Genomic DNA, 19,098 nt, shown 5'->3' on the forward strand with positions numbered 1-19,098 from the left:
GAGTTTCCACTCTGGCACATGGCCACAGCCTCCTACTGAAGTGCTCAGCTGCTTTGGGAACCTGATCTCAAAGGTCTGATTTACACTGGTTACACCAGTAACTCCAGTTGTGCCCATAACCCCCACCACGAGGTCGTATTTAAAAGGAGAAAAGGCAGAAAAAGCAGAATCTTGGCATTTTCCTGTTCCTTGCAAATCCTGAATTTTTTTCCAGTTCGTTCTTAACAATTCATGTGGCTGCTCAGTCTTGCTTCTACGTGAATCCGTAGCATTTTAGCCGCTGGTTTCTACAGGACAAAAATGGTGTTTCTATAGCTAATCACGACCCACCGCAGTGGCTGTTCACGAGAGGGTGATACAGGAGTGGAGCAGCAGGACGAGATTGCCCTGAGAATTACATAACACAGAAGGTGTTGCCCTTTCTTAGAATGTTTTCCAAAGAAAGGGAAAAAAAAAGGGAAAACCAGAGGTAGATGGCACAGGGAGGACTGTGGGTGTTGCCCTTACGTCCCGCTCAGTTTGCCAGAAGGGTAAAAGTCCCGGAGTTCTGAGGTCCCTTCCTGCAAATCCAAAGGATCCTGGTGGGCACGAGAGCCCCAGGCTGTTGAAGGGAGCAGCAGAAGGAATTTGGGCACAGTTGGGAGCTGGCAGGGGAGGGGTGGGGGGTGTCATGGGCACAGAAACATGGGCTGGACAATTTCTACTCTCACCTGATTAACTCTACCTGATTATTTTTAATCATTGGTCTCTGGAAGTCCCTGCCCTCCTGCCCGGGAGAGTAATTACATTCCCATTAGGAGCCTGGGTTTCCCTGGGAGGTGTGTGAGCCGTGGGGCTGCTCTGAGGGGCTTTCAGAGGTCCCAAGGTGTTATTACTGAGTGTTTTATTACATCCTGCTGCATAGAGGTGTGGGTGAGTCTCCCTCCCTTCTGGCAAGATCTGTCCCTAGTAGTCTCAATCCTCACTCTGTTGACTTTTGGCCATTTCTTAGCCAGCTCTAAAAAGTATCTGGAGCAAAAATGGGTCGCTTAGCAACCAGGGCGGCCGGAGAATGGGTCAGTGATTAACAATTATGTATAATCAAGGTTAAAAATGCAGGGCAATCTGCACCGTCGCTGCTCGGCCGGCCGGAATATTTCAGTGCTCTGCCGCCGCGATTGATGGTGCTGGAAGTGGATTTATGCCAGCTGTAGTTTTGACCTCATGAACACAGTGATTCAAGACTTGAAACCCGCCTGAAGTCTCTTTCCTTTACTGATATCCTATAAAAAAAGCACTGAATAACGTTTGGATGAGTAACATGGGCATGGTTGATGGTGGACATGTGTTTTTTCCCAAGGCTCTGGGCCTTCCCCTGGCCATGTGACTTCCCAAACAAACAGAAATAGATCTGCATGGGAGAGTGGAAAATACGGAGTCTAGCTGTAGAGCAGAAACGAGGAAGGGTAGTGGGTTTCTGGTTCTGGTCACCTGTGTGAATGTTGATGTACCATTCCTCCAAGCAAGCAAACTGCAAATGCCACATAAGCTTGATGAATGTGTTTTTCTGAGCCTTACTTTGGCAAAGTGATCATTTTCCTAAGACCTTGGTGATGCTTTGATTTCTGGGGGAAGAGGTCCCTAGCAGCTTTTTCTCCTTGCTCAGAGTAGAAAAGGAGGTGTCGGGGTTGTGATTTCATTTACCCCAGTAAATGTCCCAGCACTCCCCGTTGCTGCAGGAACATCCAGTGAGAATATCAATCACTAGAACAGCGCTGCATCTCTTGGATGTGATACCGGGGTTATTTTGCCAAGTCATTTACTTTCATGGTCTAATCAATTCCTCAAGTCTCTTGCCTGTTTGCCTCTTTGTTTAATTAACCCCTCTTTTCAGCCTTGTTCCTCCAGTCTTATCCTGATCTTGAGAGGTGAGGATCAGCTGACAGTGCCTCTTCAGCAGTCACGGGAAGCAGTGCATTCCAGGAGCTCCGGCTGAAGGTGATTTATATTCCTGAGGACTAATCTTCCATCACTGTCCGAAGCTGACAATGTCACAGACAAGCGGCTCTCTTCCTTCACTCCCCTGACCACATTTCCCCTCCCCTGCTTCCACGGAATAGACTTATTCCCTGCCAACTAAAATAATGCGTATTTCAAAGATCCCTTTCAAACTGATATTACTCATCACCTTCCTCACCTCCCACTACTGGTCCAGGAGGAAAATCATTTTAATGCCCCTTTCCACAAGAGTCAGATCATGTCTTAATGAATGCTTTCCTTGCTTGGTTTTGGTCGTTAAACACACTCTGCCATTGTTGGCTCTTTATGGCTTCAGACTAAGTGGTAAAATCCATATGTGAGACTGCAGAGGCTTTTAGGTGTCATTAGGGATCATGAATATGCAGAGACGTGCCAAGCAACAGAGGCTGCTGGGGTAGGAAGAGATCCATCATCTGCTTCAGGATAACTTTAGGTCAGCAGAATTGGGTACAGGGGCTGGCTTTGGGCAAGGATTCCTCATTAGTATATCAGGAGAGTGTGGAGTTGGATGGGAAGGGAAAAGGCAACCCTGAGCAGCTTTGGGGTTCCTCCCATCCTTGTTCTGCAGTGCTGGTCTGGAGTGTCTTTTGGATCTTGCAGTCACTCCAATGACTCCTCACTGCAGGGAGGCTGTGCCCAAACTTGGTAGCTTGGACTGCATTTGTATAAATTGAATTAATACCCAGTTTCAGGCTATCTACTGCCTGCTTCCACAGGCCAAAGGGTTTTTTTCCTTCCTCCTGCCTTCTTCATTAGCGTCTTCATTTCTGCCTGGTGAGCCTTTCCCTGGTTTTGCTCGTTTGTTTGCCACCAGGGATGGATTTGTACGCCCACCATCCAGGCAGGTGCTTGCAGGGCAAGCCCTGGCACCTTTGTGGTGGCACTTGAGTGACTTTGGTGCCTTTGTGGGTTGCAGCATGGGCTGCCTGGAGGTGCCTGTGATGGAGGTCTGCTATTTACCTGTGGCTATAGGATGTCTTCCTGTCTTCCCAGGATCCAGGGAGACCTTTCTGCTTTCCTTTCCTTGCTCTGTAAGGCCTGGGACTATTAGGAGCAGGAGTGTTTCCTACGGTCTGTTGTGGCTCAGCAAGGAAGGGAGACCAGCTGAGCAAGGAATTATGTATCTTCTCTTTATTTAAAGAGTGTTTCTCCACCTTGGAAAGTTCAAAAGATTATTCTCTCTGTGCCGGTTTCAGATACCGGACAGGCTGGAAATGTGAGTGGATATGTTAATGTTGCTCCTGGCCCTCGTGGCATTCACTCCTGAAAAATAGAAATGGTTTTAATGTGCTTGGCCTGGGAGCTTTGATTTGAAATGAATACTGTCAGCCATGTGAAACAGATGATAAATTACACTGAAAAACGTGTTTTGGTTTCCAGCAGCAGCACTGGGGTTATGCCACAAATACAGGAAAAGCAGAGTCATTTGAAATGCAGATGTTTGCCCTCCTGGCCCCAACCATGCTATGCTCCATTGCTGAGCCACCCAGGCTGCTGGGAGGTGTCCCTGCCCATGGCAGGGGCTGGGACTGGCTGGGCTTGAGGGTCCCTTCCAAGCCAGACCATTCAGTCATTCCATGGTTTTCCCGTGGTTGGTTTTGGTTCAGGGTGAAGCCGGCTCGCTCTGCAGTGACCCCTGCTCCTGTGGGGCGCCAGCATGGAGGGTGGCTGGAGCTGCCATGTTATCCCATGGGTCCTTTCCCCAGGCTCAGAATCATGGAATCACAGAATCATTGAGGCTGGAAAAGACTTCCAAGGCCATTGAGTCCAAGCTGTGCCCGATGCCCAGGGCACTGAGTGCCACGTTCAGGCTTTCCTTGGATACCTGCAGGGATGGGGATTCCAGATCTCCCTGGGCAGCCCCTTGCAATCCCTGAGCACCCTTTCCATGGAGAAATTCCTGCTCATGTCCAACCTGGCACAGCTTGAGGCCATTTCCTCTCATCCTGGGAGCAGAGCCCGACCCCCCGGCTGCCCCCTCCTGTCAGGGACTTGTGCAGAGCCACAAGGTCCCCCCTGAGCCTCCTTTTCTCCAGGCTGAGCCCCTTTCCAGCTCCCTCAGCCGCTCCTGGGGCTCCAGACCCTTCCCCAGCTCCGTTCCCTTCCCTGGACATGCTCCAGCCCCTCCAGGTCTCTCTTGGAGCGAGAAGCCCAGAACTGGACACAGCCCTTGAGGTGCCCCAGCAGTGCCAGCACAGGGGTCAGGGCTCCTGCTCCCCCCTCTGCTGTGGGGGTTCCCAGGCACCCACAACACAACCCCTGGCATTGCCATGGGGGATTCAGCTTCACACCGGGGTGGTGAAAGCCCTTCCCCAGGCCGAGGGATGGCTGCGGGATACTGCTTGCTCCCCTGGACTCCTGTTTTCTGGGATAATTTTTCCTGTTGCTGGTTGCTTTATAAGTTCATTAAAAGCAATGGGAATTTGTGGGTAAAAGAGAAGATAGAAAATGTAACCCAGTGTAAGCTCTAATGTGTTCGTAGATAAAAACCAACCTGACATGTTTCTGTGCTGGAGATTTATAATCTAATCATTCCTTCACTTGCTCAGCAGGGACTGGAGCAGCATGTAGTTATTTACATATAGGGAACATTAAACAGCCACCTCTTTAAACCATATGTGAACATAAAATCCTACAACCACTTCTGAGTAATGGGTATCTGAAAGACGAGAATGAAAATAAAGCAGAAACGAGCAGAATGCAAAGGTGTCACTGCAAGGAGCAGCTGTGCCACAGTGGGAATGTGACCCTGTGTCCTCCTGAATTAACTCTGTGCACAGTGAGCACGTGCTGCAGCAGGTTTGCTCCGTGCTGCTCTCCAGCTGTGCTGAGCTGGTGGGGGCTTGGTGTCCCTCTGAGGAGCTGGAGAGTGGCGCCCCAGCATCCCTCTAGAGTTGTCATTGCTCCTTTGGGGCAGTTGTGGTCCCTCAGAAACTGTAACCCTGTTTGTACCTTCCCCTCAGGTGGCTTTTGGCATGTCCTGCCTCCTGCAGGGATCAGGATGGATTTGTCCAGCTCCTGGGGCTCACTCCTGGGACCGTGTTGTCTGGCACAGCCACGTCGGCTTTGCCATGGCTCCTGTGGTTCCTGCCAGGCTGTGGCAGCTCTGGGCTCCCTGCTTTGAATCTCTGACTTTGGAGGATGGCGAAGGGATGGGGGATGTTAGTGGCCTTTCCTGCCTTTTTTTCAGGAGAAGAATGCATGGAAAAGGCAGGCTCTGGAGAAATCGCTGCTCTCTGTATCATATGAGCCCTAAAATACCACATTTTAGTGTGCTCTTTCTGTTGGTGGCTTAGTTTCTTGAAATAGACTCTCCTGCCCTTTTCCATTTCTTTTGCTAATTACGAACAGGGGCTTGAAAACAGTTCCCTGATAAAGGGGAGGCATCCCCAGGTGGGTGCTGCAGCCTGGCTCACCCCACGGGCAGGTTTGGTGGTCGGTGTCCGCATGCAGGTGAGAGACAGAGCTGTTCATTGTGCCTGAGAAATGGATTTATCCCTTCCCGATGAATCTCCTCCTTGCTGGGCTCCTCTGTGGCTCTGCTGATGGTGAGCTGGTGGTGACTGAGAAGAGCAGCTTCTGGTGGGATTTAGGACAAAAGGAGGAGTTAACTTCTGTGATGCGGGGGGATAAGACAGTGAGTTTCTCTCACAGAAATAAAACTTTCCTACTTGTGAAGACATCCTTTTGATGGCATTTTGACAAAATGTTGTCCTTTGTATCTCTCATCTTTTAACCCTCTGCCTTCCTGGGCCCGGAAGGGAATGTGATAAAAAATGTGAGAAGGGGGAGACTTAAGCAATGTTTTGTTCTTAAATCCCCGCTATTTTTAAGTAGTATTTTAGAAATCTCTACTGTATTTTAAATTAGTTTGTCAGAGTGTAATTACCATGAATGAGGTAAGAAACTCATTTAAACACGGCAAGTGTAGTGGAGAATCCAATTTTCAGAAATCAGTGGAAACTGTAATTGGAGTCATTAAGTGCCGACTTCGGTAATTAAGAGTTGGATTTTGACATTTCGGGCTCTGTTGCTAATCGTCCGTGGAGAGGGTACAAAAATGTTGTGTTTGCCGAGGATTTGGTGGCTCCCTGGGCTTGTGCAGCTGCCAGCCACGCTCACACAGGGGCTGGTAGCCTGGCAAAGCACTTCAGTGGTGCCTCGTCTTCATTCGTGTCACAGGACACAGAGCAAAAGGATCCCTTTGGGTAATGCTCAGGAGAAGGAGTTTTCTAAGCAAGAGGTGATGCCCAGCTCCTCAGCCTGTCGTGCTTTCAAACCTGGATCTTGGATTCTAAATCCATCTTGATAAAACATCTGGATCTCCCTGCGGAGTGAAAGTGCTGATAAAGTTATTCATGAAAGAAATCGGTGGTGGAAGTGCATCCTTGTCACTCCTTGTTGGCAGAATTACCTCTGGGAAGTCAGGATGTTCTGCATTTTTAACTCCTGCAGTTCAAGCAAGATGCTTTTGTTACGATAATGGAGAAACCATGAAATCCCTGGCATGCTGATAGTTATCATCATATAGAACAAGCCTTATGTTTACTTTCCTATTAAGGATTCTAATTTTCCAGAGCAATGGCATTTATAAGGCTTTTTTCTTTAATTTTGTTGTTTTCCCAGCTCCGAGATGATGCTGTTTGAGCTTCCAGCATGGGAGCTGAGGTGATGGTTTTGTGCTTTTGAGCTTTTGCACCACAATCAAATCTGTCGGTGGCTGCGATCTCCTACTCTGGGTTTGAGTCCGTCATTACCTCCTGTCTCAGCAGAAGCCAGAGTCCAGCCAGAAAGTTTCCTAAGACATGTTTTTAGTGCTTTGGCCATGCTCATTTCTTAGGCATGTGAAGTTAAACACTTGTTTTACCCAGAAATCCCCTTCTGCCATGGTGGGGCTTTTCCCAAATTGCGCTTCCTTTCTCTTCCTGGGGGCTCTGACCTTCGGAGCTCCTGGACTTGTTCATGTTTATGTGTGATGCGAGGTGTCCGTGGGATGGGTGTTCTTTGGAGCTGGGCACCCGGTGGGATGGGCAGAAGGGAACAGGCACTCTGAGGGAGGGCTCCCAGGAGCAGCCTCGGCCATCCATCTGTGTTCAGAAGGAATGATCATAGAATCATGGAATATCTGGAGTTGGGAGGGACTTGTGAGGATCATCGAGTCCCTCCCCTGGTCCTGTTGCAGCCACGTGGTTTTTGGATACTGTGCTCCTCAGAATACCTGGTAGTGCTGTGAATGTGGTGTGACAGAAGCCCGAGAAGCAGCTGGGACAGGCTGGAGTCACCATTCCAAGCTTTCCTGAGCAAGCTGGTTAGGAAGGGCTGTCTCCTCATGCCTGGGCTCCATGCAGCAGTGGGCAGCTCCTGTGCTTGGTGGCTGGGCTCCCCTCAGGGTGCTGTCCCTCTCTCCCAGGTGCTGGCTCCTGGCTGAGCTCCTGCTTGCAGCTGCAGGTTGGGGCAGTAATGAGGATATGCTCTGCTTTAGGCAGAGCTTTTTTCCGGTTCCTTTTCCCTTCCTTCCCCTTTCCTTTCGGTTTATGTCTCTAGACAGCCTAATTGGATTAGTGGGTTGCTCCACTCACCGTGGGCTCGGTGGGACTGGGACCGGTCCCAGAGGCTCCGCAGTTCGGGAGCTGATACGGGCTGGCAGCTTGCTAAGGCCTCCGCGGTCCCTTGGGGATTCCCCTCCAAACCCTACAGTGGTGGATGCATTCCTTCATGTCACCTGGCTGGAGCTGTAGGGAGGAACAATTCCAGATGTCTTTGTTCGGAAGCGTGCTGTAGCCTCTGGGTGGGACTGGCCGTCTTCTGGGGAGCACATGGCAATGGAAAGCCTCGAGTGCAGTTCAAATGTTTGCCTGTGAGCAGCTCTCACTGGAACGTGGGCTCTGTGCCTCAAAGCAGCCAGTTCCTTGCAGTTTCCATGGCGAGCTCTCCTTCATGTTGAGCACCAGTCATGAACGCTGCCTAAACCCCGGCCCGTGGGTTCCGTGTCAGCCCCGTGTTTGCTCTCTGTGCAGGCAGCTCCTCGAGAGGCTCCTTCTGTGTCCCATGGTGACTCCTCTCCAGACCCTTCACCACGGAGAAGCCAAGCGGAGGAACCGTGAAGGCTGAAGTCTGTTGTCGATGGGACTACCCAGAGGGAAAACTCAGCCCCGCTGCTTTCCAGGGATCTCTGCAGGCAGCGCTGCCAAGCCCTGTCCCTCCAGAGCTGCTGTGCTCACCTAGGAGCTGTTAGACCTCTGGAAAACAGATCTTGCCAAGGTAAGTACAAATGACATGTCAGATCATGACTCTGTTCTTCTATTTTATTTTTTTGTTTCTTCAGTGCCTGAGGTGTTTTCAAGAAAGAAAAAAAAAATAAGGCTTTGCTACTTCTGGGACAAAACTTGTGTGCTATCCTTCTTCTTAGGTTTTTATAGCTTAAATGTGTGGGTGTCTGTTGTGGCGTCATGTGTGTCCCACCACACATCCCCCCCTTTTCTCTGCCTCTTTAGTCATGAGGATTCAAGTCTCACATGCTTAAAATCTGTCACATGGACCAAGCAGCAGTTAAAAAACCAACCCACTAAAAAACCCCTCAGAAAACCCCAGGTGGGAAGTAGACCTCATGGTTTGGATGCCCTAAGTTTGTCAGTACTGTAGTTCCAGCAGTGGAGCTCCCTGCACGGATGGGGTTTCTCCGGTGTGTCCCTGGGCTTGCCCTCCCATGGAGGATTTGGGATTTTCCCGTGGCTGGCACTGTCTCATGCCCATTCAGGTGTGTGTCCTTGGGCCTGCTCGTGTGCTTTGGTGGGGCAGAGGTGGCTCCTGACAGTGTGCCCTTGTAAAGGCTGCTGGCCACTACATGTGGCACCAGGACTGTGCCAGGAGGAGGGTGGGAGCAGTGCTGGAGCTGCTGCACAGCCCTCAGCTTTCTGTTTTGGAGGGGAAGGAGAGATGGAAGGAGAATGGATGGCGTTGCCCCATCCGTGCTGTGGCCATGGGATCTCTGCAGTCAGTGCTGTGTGACCCCAGGGCTCTCTGGGGCTCTGGAGGATGTCCCTGGATCAGTTCCCACCTGCAGCATTTCCTACAAAGGTGGACGCCTGCTTTGTTTCTGATAAAGCTGAAGCCCTGCTGGAAGGGGAGCATCCTCCCGAGGATTCTCCTTGCCCTGGGCACATCTGAGAGGAGCTTCTTTCTCCTGCCCCCACTGCCCTGTTGCCTGCTTTTCCCTCAGGGTTTCTCTCACTCCGAAGCTGCCAGTGTAAAACAAAGGCATGGAAATTCCATAGTGTAGCCATTAATCAGCCCTCTCCAAGGCTTTCCAGTTGTAAATTGCCAGCACTGCCAGATGTGAGCTGTTGGGTCTGAGCAGCTGATCCTGCCAGGAGGGCAGGGTGGGCCATGCCTGCGTGGTTTCCATGCTCTCTTGCCCCAGTGCAGTGTCCTGATTAGTTTAACACAGAGTTTCCAGTTATTACCTAAATGCCTTTTTTTACTATTTCTTTCTTCCCCCTCCTGCACTTAAGTGCAATTGAAGTAGGGAATCACATTATCTGCTGCGATGGGATGGCCAGTGTAGGTTTCCAGGCTGTGGGTCAGCCCCTGCAGTGTCTGAGAGCGGTCAGTAAATTTCTGCTTGATTTTGGTGGGCATAGGATGATTTGTGCTGTGGGGCGATAAACACACAGAATCACAGAGTCGCAGAATGCTTTGGGTTGGAAGGGACTTCAAAGCCCATCCACTCCCACTCCCTGCTATGGGAAGGGACTCCTTCCACTATCCCAGGCTGCTGCAAGCCCCAATGTCCAGCCTGGCCTGGGATACTGCCGGGGATCCAGGGGCGGCCAGAGCTGCTCTGGGCACCCTGTGCCAGGGCCTGCCCACCTTCCCAGGGAACAATTCCTTCCTCATGTCCCATCCATGCCTGCCCTCTGGCAGTGGGAAGCCATTCCCCCTTGGCCTGTCACTCCAGGCCCTTTTAAACAGTCTCTCTCCATTTTTCCTGTAGCTCCTTCAGGTCCTGGAGGGCTGCAATTAGGTCACCCCGAAGCCTTCTCTTCTGCAGGCTGAACAATCCCAATTATTCCAGACTTGTAAAGGATTTAGAAAAAAAAAGAAAAAGAGGAATTTTCCCTTTAACAATGCCTTGTTGCACAGAAGCAGGATTTCTTGCCCTCTGGCATCCTCAAGTCGGAAGGTCAGGATTTGGGATGGGGGGATTGGTGCAGGCTGACCCCCTGGTGTGACCTGTGGAGCACAATCCTACAAAGCAGGGCTGTTCCCGGGGGGAGCAGGCGGCCGCCTCCTGATTAAAATGCTCCAGGGAGTGGGGAATGAGGAGGAGACTAAGCGCATTTCCTTCCTTAGCTTTTTAGGAGACACTTAAGGGGGCAGACCGGGATGAGTGAGGGCAAAGGCGAACTGCAAAAAGCACTCAGTGAACTTGTCTGGGGATTTCAGCCGTGCAGGCCCTGGCATGGAAGCCAGGCTTTTCCCTAAGAAATGGCAATAAAAGCCGACAAGCCCAAAGACCCAGATTAATTTAGAAACTGTGCAGCTCAGGGAGGAGGGCTGGAAACAGAAGTGCAGCAGCTCAGGCTGACCTTTCCATCAACTCCAGCGCTCTTCCAGGGGCGCATGCGGTGTCTGAGTGGGGCGACCCAGGGTCCCGGGGCAGCTGTGCCTCAGGCACTGGGCCTCCTCCTCGCTCCCAGATGTGCTGGGCTCCAAGGCTGGCATGGGGTGCTGCTGTCCCTCCCTCTGTCCCCTCGTCTTGGCATGGTGCTGCTCGAGTGCCAGTGGCAGGCTCTGTCCCCAGAGCATGCCCTGCAGCATGGAGCAGGTCCCGGAGAAGCTGGGTCCTGGTTATCTGTGCTGCCTGACACGGGTCAGTGGCTGCTGTAGAGGGATTAATTATTCTGATGACCCAGAGCACAAAGGAAACAGGCCTGTTCGTGTCCCGCCGTGGTGCTGAGCGTGCTTCCTTTGCTTCCTTCTCCCATCTCCTTCCTCCTCTCCAGCATGAAGCTGCACAGTGAAAGCTGATACCAGAATGCCTCTTTCCCAGGCTCCTATAGGCAGTTGTTTCTATGATCTTTGTTTATGTAGGTCTGAGGCAGATTAAAGTTCCTTTTACACTCAGAGGGCTTGTCAGGAGATGGGGTGAGCCTGTGTATGTATCTCACCCAAAGTATCTCAGACGTCCTGGTACCTTCCACCCTCCTTCCCTAATCGTGCATTTTGTGTTCTCCCCCCAGGCTTCCTGGTGCTCCAGGAAACTGCCAACCACTTACATATCCTAGTCATGCTACAGGCATGCTCCTTCCCAATATTTATTAACCTCTATTTCCTCTAGTGGGAAGTGGAGAAGGGAATCACGGAATCATCAGGGTTGGAAGAGACCTTCAAGGATCTCTGTCAGTAAGGCTGGGTCTCCTTACTGTGGGGGATTTCACTTGGATTAGAGTGTGTCTTCCCCCCTAAGTCTTTTCTGTACAGGGGTGTTGTCCTATGACAAAATTATCTCCTGAAGTTATTTAAAAAAAGCCTTAAATTGTGATAGAGGGATGTGTTCTCGTACAAATATCACATGGACATCTATATATATATATATGTTGTAATTTATAATGGCATTTTAGCACCTTAGGAAGCGATTCGTTTACTTCAGTGCCAATGTTTTTGCCCGTGTGAAGTGGGAGTTCTTGCTGACATGTGCTGGAGTCCTTCTCCTGCCCTTCAGTTATGATGGTTTAAATAAAAACCACTTTCTTTAGGAGTATGTCAGAGGAGTTCTGTTTCGAAAAGCTGTTTGCTTTCTTAAGTCCATGTGCACATATGTTTTTCTCTTTATGGTCTTAGGTTTCAGTGGTGTTTAAACCCCATTTTCCAAAACTCAGTTATTTAGAAGCCCAAGTGAGATTATTGTATGAGTCTCCTCACTGTTTGTGGAAAAAAGGGAACAGAGGTTATAGCTCCCCCCAACTTCATCCTCTCTTTACCACCTTTTCCCTGTTAACTTTCTAAAGATACTTTTTGAGCTGAAAGCTCAAAACAAGAGAGAAGGTGATAGAAAACTGTTGTGGTCTTTTGTAAACTACGTAAGACCATCCAGATGTGTAAGAGGCTGCTGTAAACCAAGGCTCCAGTAATTTTGAAAATGAGAAGCTGTCCATGCATACAGCTCCTAGAAATCTGATCCATCACTTATTTGGGGGGTGGTTTGAGCATCTGGAGCGATTTCCTAATTTTGCAGGAGCCTTGGTGTGCAGTTGAGGGCTGAGTGCTTCCTTTCCGTCTGCCTTTCTGACTTGCTGGTGTAAAGCACACCGGGAGCAGTGGTCCAGGAGAGCTGTAGGAACACATGCTCTGGCTCAGAGCTGGTGTTTGGACGGAGCTCATCCTGCCTGGGGGGCAGCAGGAGGCCTCGTACAGCCTTTGGAAATTTCTTTGAGTCTGATCTGGTTCTGTTGGCTCAGTCCAACCAGGCTCGTTTCACGTAGGAGTTCAGCTGAGTGCTGATGGGAGCCGTGGCCATGTTTTTCTCCCCAGCCTGGCATTTTGTTTGGTTTCTCACGTTCCCCTGCTTAGTCATCGCTCCTCTCAACTCCTTCCCCCTCTCCTGACTGGCGCACCAGCCCCTGCCTGGAGGATGGTGTGCATCTCTGGGAGTTTGCCCTAGCAACCAGAGAGCTCTCCAAAAATAGCTCCTCCCAGGGTGGCAGAGCCTCTCTGAACCTCCGGACATGGCTCTGGGGTCGCCCAGGGCGCTCAGAGGTCACAGTGCTGTCTCTGGTGGGATGGGACAGAAATAACCAGGGGTGGATTGGCTCTGCATGAGTGATGCTGTTTGAGACAGGCGAGGAATTCCTGTGGTGTTTTCGTGCTGAGGGAAATGGTTTGGAGCCCAGGTGCTGCTCCTGTGTGCCCACGTGTGTGAGTGTGTTTATGCCTGTTACCTGGGCAGGCACGTGGGTGGTGCCAGGCTGGCCATGCCAGGGCTGGAATTTCCTGCTGAAGAGGCTGCTGCTGGCCCCTGTGCCCCTGGAGCAGCCTGGCACCACGGGTCCCTCCTGAGGAGCAGGGCAGCCACTCCAGGAGAGCTCTCCTTTCTGGGAACACGGCAGCACGAGTCTCTGCTGCTGTTTGTTTTTGTGATAGTCAGCACGGGAAATATTTTAAGATTCTTTTGGATTGTGGCCGTTTGCTTTTCCCTGTGTATCCAGTCTAAGATTCCTGTGTTTGGGATATCACTGCATTTCCATAGCACTGTGGGACTTAAAGAGAAGTGTTCAGTGGTCATCTGCTGCTGTGGCAAAGCTTTTTTTGCAGATTGTCTTTCCATTGCTTTCGGAGGGTGTTCTGCAGCCTGGTGTGTTGTCACATCCACCATTCCTGATGATCAGCTTCATTTTCTTCCAGATCCTTTCCTCTAGCCATCTCCAGTTTTTGCAATATTTAAAGCTATCCCATGTAGCTCATATATATTTTAAAAATCTTTCCTTAAATGTTTTTTGTTCTTGATGCAAATTCAAAATGAGGAATTTCAGATAACTTGACTTTGCCCCTGCATTTTGTGCTTAACTTTTATCATTTGCAGTTGCATTGGAAGTGTAAACACTCTCTTATAAAACATGAAATAATCCCAAGTGTTCTCAGTGTGCTTGGGTTTAAAGTAGCTTTTAGTTGATACAAAGAAGGATGAGTTGATGCTTGGTTTTGTCTTTGGTGGGATAGGTGTGGGTCAGAAGAGCATCTGCTATTGGGAACTAAGAAAAGGAGACAGTTCTGTGGTACCAAGGGCTTTGCTGGTTTGATCAGGCTGTACCCTGCAAGCTTCTTGTACTCCTTGGAAAACTAAAATGTGCCCCTGACACCATCTGCTTGTTTATCTATCTCTACTCCTTTATAATACAGCTGCGACCTGCTTAAAATAAAAATCCGACCCAGGCCCCAGAAGGGACTGAAAACAGTGGCAGGTAATTGAGTTTTAATGTGTGATGACATGCAAGATGTAGGTTCTCAGGGGCCAGAAGTTACGTAGATTGTTGGTATAAGGAGACAGAGGACAGCCCGGATTAAGGCGGGGGACAGATATTTATTTATTTGTATGTGGGAGAGGAGAAGCCATCAGCTGTAATATTTACACTCAATTACCCAGGGAGGGCTTGTAATTGCTTGTGTTCTCTGGAGCATTCTGTATTCTCCAGCATATTCCTGCCATATGTGTTTGGTTGCCAGGAGTTTATATACATTTTCTGCCTTTCATTCCAAACAATGTAACATTTATTAGGAGTTTCATGAGTTGTTGTTTCAAGGGGGGAAAAAGCCCTGCACAAACCTGTGCTCTGGCACGGCACCAGGGCTGTGTGTGCCGAGTACGTCACACAGGAGGGTAAAAAGTGGTCTATGAACCAAAGCACTGTGGACTTGCCTTAAACCCCATGAAAATCTCTTTCTATGGGCTCTTCCTGATGCCTTGGGGTGGTTGCTAAGGTGGCTTTTAACCCCAACCCCTCTCCACACCATGAGGAGAAAATACAGGGCTCCTGTGCGTAAAGTGATGCTGTGCACATTGTGATGGGGACTTTGGAGCCCCATCCCTGCCTGTCCCTCTTGGAACGCACAGACAGAGCTGGAGATGGGGTTCAGCCTGGCAAGAACCTACAGAGCCAGGGTTGTGCTGTCCCTGAGCCCTGTGGCCCCTTGGGGACCTGCAGAGCTGTACCTCCCCTCCCTGGGCATCCTCTCCACTGCAGAGTCTCCAGGGTCTCTTCCCAGCAACATTCCCTGAGATGGGGAGAGTGTCCCAAAAGGCAGATGACAGGGAAAAGTTCTGGGGCGTGGCAGGAGGAAGCTGCCTGGTGAGAAATTGCTGTGGTTAGGGGCTGTGTGTGCAGGAAAACTCTGCTGGGCAGGAAAACTCTGCTGGGACACAAGGATGGATCCGTGGAGGAACCGCTGCAGTGCTCTGGCATTGTTTGCCATGCTCACCTTTTTTTTTCCCCTTTCTCTGGAATTACTTATGCTTGATTGTTGCAATTGATTGCAACTGTGAGAGCTAATTTTAGTGCATAAATTTTGCACTGGAAGCCTGCCAAGTGTTTGTGTAATGGAGGAGAACAACTGCACAGGGTTTGGTATGGGGTGTGCTTGTCGTCTTTGCTCCAACCAAACATCAGCAACCAATTCATGGGCTGATTTTGATTTATATACAGAGAATATTTGTATATAGCCAGTTGTCTCCAGGAAGAAAATTCAGCTTCCTGTGGAAACAGAAGAGCAATTTACAGAGCTGTGACGACTTCTAAGGACAAGCTGATTTTGCTGCCAGTGATGAAGTGATCATCGCCTCAGTTTTAAGACAAATAACCAACCCAGGCGAGTTAACTTTTAAACTTTGTGTGATGGAACAGAAAGCAAATAGTGTTGTTCAGACCCTAAGAGACAAATCTGGTGTGTTTAGCTGATGAGGTTGAAGAGCCACACACCCACAGGGATGTACAGATCTGGGCCCTTGGGAAATGTCACAGCCCAGTCCAATTTCCACGAAGTTCGAAGTCAGGACTTGCAAGGAAGGGAGGTTGAATTGCCACAGGATAAAAATCAAAGCTTTGTTTCTGAGTGAAATATTAACTCAGGGATAAATTTTGCTTTCTACATCCACATTTTCATATATTCAGGATACAGTGAAGTTGAGCTGCTTTGTAGGGCTTTCCTTCTTTTCCACCTGCATTTGGCCAGAGAGGAGCAAGAAGTGTGAAGGGGTGAAGAGATGTGAAGCATGCAGTGGTGGTGGTTGAGGCTTTTTGGGACTGTTTTTATATGGATTGAAAATTGATGCTAAGAAGAAAAGCTCATCGAATAGATTATTTTTGGTGCTGAAGTGATGGGCTCACTGTAAGATAAAATACCAGAACTCTGTGGAACTTGTGTTATCCTTTTCCCACGGGTTTTTGGTGTCTCCTCTCGCTTGGTTTTTTTTTCTGTCATTCCAGTTGTGATTTATCTTAGGTACTTGTTTCAAAACAAGTCACACTGTCAGGCTGCCATTATACAAACATTTGTCCTGGTAATCCTTCCAGAGTTATTCACGGATACAAGTTTTGGCAAAGTCAGGGACAGGAATGATGATAGGTGGAAGATCCACCTTCTTGAAATCAGTTAGCTTTTTTGTGTTGTTTTGGGGCTTTTTTAGTTGAGCTTGGTGCCATACGGGTTTTACTTAAGGACATGGTTTGTCCCTGGAAAAGCATCTTTGGAAAGGATGGAACAGTTTAAATATGTTCAAGAGAATTAATTAAAATGCCTTTCAATGGAAAGGGAAGGAGAGGGTTTTTTTTCCAAAATAAAGCTTCAGCCTGGTGAAACATTTGGTATCAGCTACAAAAGGAGCTCCAGTACATTTCTCTGAAAAAAGGGATGAGCCAACTGCATCTGTGAGGTGTGGGAGTGACATTTCAGAGCCCACTGACAGTCTCATTGTCAAACTAAACATCGTCTCTCTCTTACTGGTGCTAGCTGAGAGCTCCCCGCTTTCCAGGGGCACAATTGCTCCTTTGGAAAATGCCAGTGGAAGGCATGGATGTCTTTGGGCTGGGAACAGGCTGCCAAGTAAAATTAAAGATTGAATTTAAATAGCCTAACTCCAGAAATCAGCCCTCCTTCCCCTGTCAGAAAGCACTGGGGAAAGGGAAAAGCACGAAGTATTTTTTGGGCAGTGGGGACTTTCACTGGTGGTTTCTCTATCCAGTTCTTCCAGGTGCTACAGGAACAGCATGTTACACTGTGGTGATGTTCCTGAGCCTTAAGCTGGTGCAATTACCTCCTTCCTTACTGGAGGATTTCCAGAGGTAGAGCACTAGAAAGTGACCTTTGATGATGTCCTGTCTGAGTGGTGATTGATTTGAGAAGTGAAATGCCACAGCAGAGGGGACTCGGAGCTGCAAGACCTCTCTGCTGTGCTGTCAAGTGAGCAGCCGCTTCCAGCTCCAGCCTGGATTATTTTGTTTACGAGAAACTGACAGAATGGTAGGATTGTGTAGGTTAGAGGAGCTCTCTGGTCCCACCTCCCTCTCAAAAAGCACTTAGCAGCATTTTTGTGTGTGTGTATGTGTATAAACAGAGATCTGGTGCAGATTGCCACCTTCCTGCGTGCTGCTGTGCTGTTCCCAGAGCAGGGGCTTGCCACAGGAGATGTGCTCAGCCCTGTAACAGCTCCGGTCTCACAGCCCTGCCACGAAGAAAGCCATCACCTGGACGGGGAAAAAGTGTCTTGGGAGGAGCAGGTGCAAGGAGTGAGTCTGAGGGAAGAGAAGAGCCAGGCAGGCACTGATAAAATATTCCTGGTGATGGAGCTGATGGCGTAAAATTGAAGGCCCAGAGCTGTGGCCAGGACCAGGAGGCAAAAGGAGCAGTAATGAAAGAGAAGCAGCACATCAGAGAGGCTGATTTGAAGGCAAAGCTCAAGTGAAAGCAGAGGGGAGGCTTCCCTCTTTGATCTGTTTGATCTGCACCTGCGGCGCTGTGTCCGGGCACCTCCTGGAGAGGGGCTCTTCCAGAGGTTCCTGTGGAAGCAAACGCACGGTGCTGTGAGGGCAGAGGAGCTTGCTGGGCCAGGACACATTTCTGCAAGGCTGTGTTGCTCTGCACAGTTGCTTGCAGAACAGAAACTGGAGGCAAAGACCCCAGTCCAGGTTTTCCATGGGGAAGGCAGGTGGTGTGGGGTGAGCTGGATGATAGGTGAGGCAAGGAGTGTGTCCACAGTCACTGGTGCCTGCAGTCAGGTGTAAGCTCTGTTGGAAAAAAAAATGCCCAGCACACACTCAAGGGCTATTTTTAAAATTTTTCCCTCCAGAAACTCTTACATATTCCTAAACTTTGCAGTTTTAGGATGCCACAATGCCGTGGGGAGCAGGCTGGGGAGAGGGCACAGGGATCAGAGCTGCCTGGAGGGAAAGACAAAGGCTGGGCTTGTTGGCTGGTGGGAAAGGGCCAGATGGAAGAGGGAGAGAGGGAGGAGAAACGGATGTTGGAAGTGGTGGGTCAGGGGTGAGGGGCTGCAGCAACCACACCTCGGGGTCTGACCATGGGGGCAAAGCCAAACAGCACAGCCAGAGGAGTTCAGGGTGCTGCCAAGGGTGGGGAGAAGATGTTTTCCAGAGGAAACAGCTGGGATCATTCCCAGGCATATTGTAGGGGTTTTTTTCCCTGTAGGGTGATGTAGTGAGTGAAACTCCAGTGTTGTTACCGGGAATGGCTCCTTGTGGGGTTGGATGCTGTGCTCCCAAGGTGAGGTGGGCTGCTCCCCTTGGAAGCCAGAGCAGCAATTGTCCTTAGAGACTGCTGGAGCAAACAGGAGAGACTCCTGTGAGCAGCTTTAGTGGTGCTGGCGGAGCATGGCTGGGGCTGCCTGTGACCTGTTCTCTGTTTCCCTTGGCGTGTTTTCCAGGAAAGAAAAGAAACATTGCATTCTTGAGTATCAGGGTGATTTTATTTTTTAAAATGACTTTTTAATGCTCCGTAACTCAGTTGCTGTGGGTTTGGGCAGCTTGATTTTACTGACATGTCTGCACAGCCATTTATCTTAATCTTTCCTTTCCTCTGCATGTCCATCCCAGTTGGTGCTCCTTGAGTGGAGCTGCTGCAGGATGAGCCTAAAGGCTCTGGAAGTGCCACTGTTGCCCTCACGGTTGTTTCTCGAGAGCGCTGCCTGCTCCGTGGGCTGTCCCAGACTTTCTGGGAGCAGGAATCCTGGAAGCCAGGCTGATGTTCTCACGGAGATAGAAGTGTCTTGCTGGCAAAGACAGCTGGGGTTTGGACTTGCTAAGAGTCACTAAACCATGAGTTGACAGGAGTGTGTTGGAGGTGTGATGTGAGGTAAGAGACAGGTGTTGGGCAAGAGCACAGGGGGAGGGAGGTACCTGGCAGGTGGATGGGAACACAGCCCTAAAACTGGGTGTCAGTGTTAGATGGAGGAGACAGTGATTCAGGCACTGCACACGTATCTCATGGATACAGGCCTGTGGGAACAGCACTCCTGGAATAAATGAGGCACAAGTGGTTTAGCTCTAATTTATTTTATTTTTTTATGCAAGA

This window comes from Coloeus monedula (assembly GCF_965178545.1).
Source record: "Coloeus monedula genome assembly, chromosome: 3".
Lineage (NCBI taxonomy): Eukaryota > Metazoa > Chordata > Aves > Passeriformes > Corvidae > Coloeus > Coloeus monedula.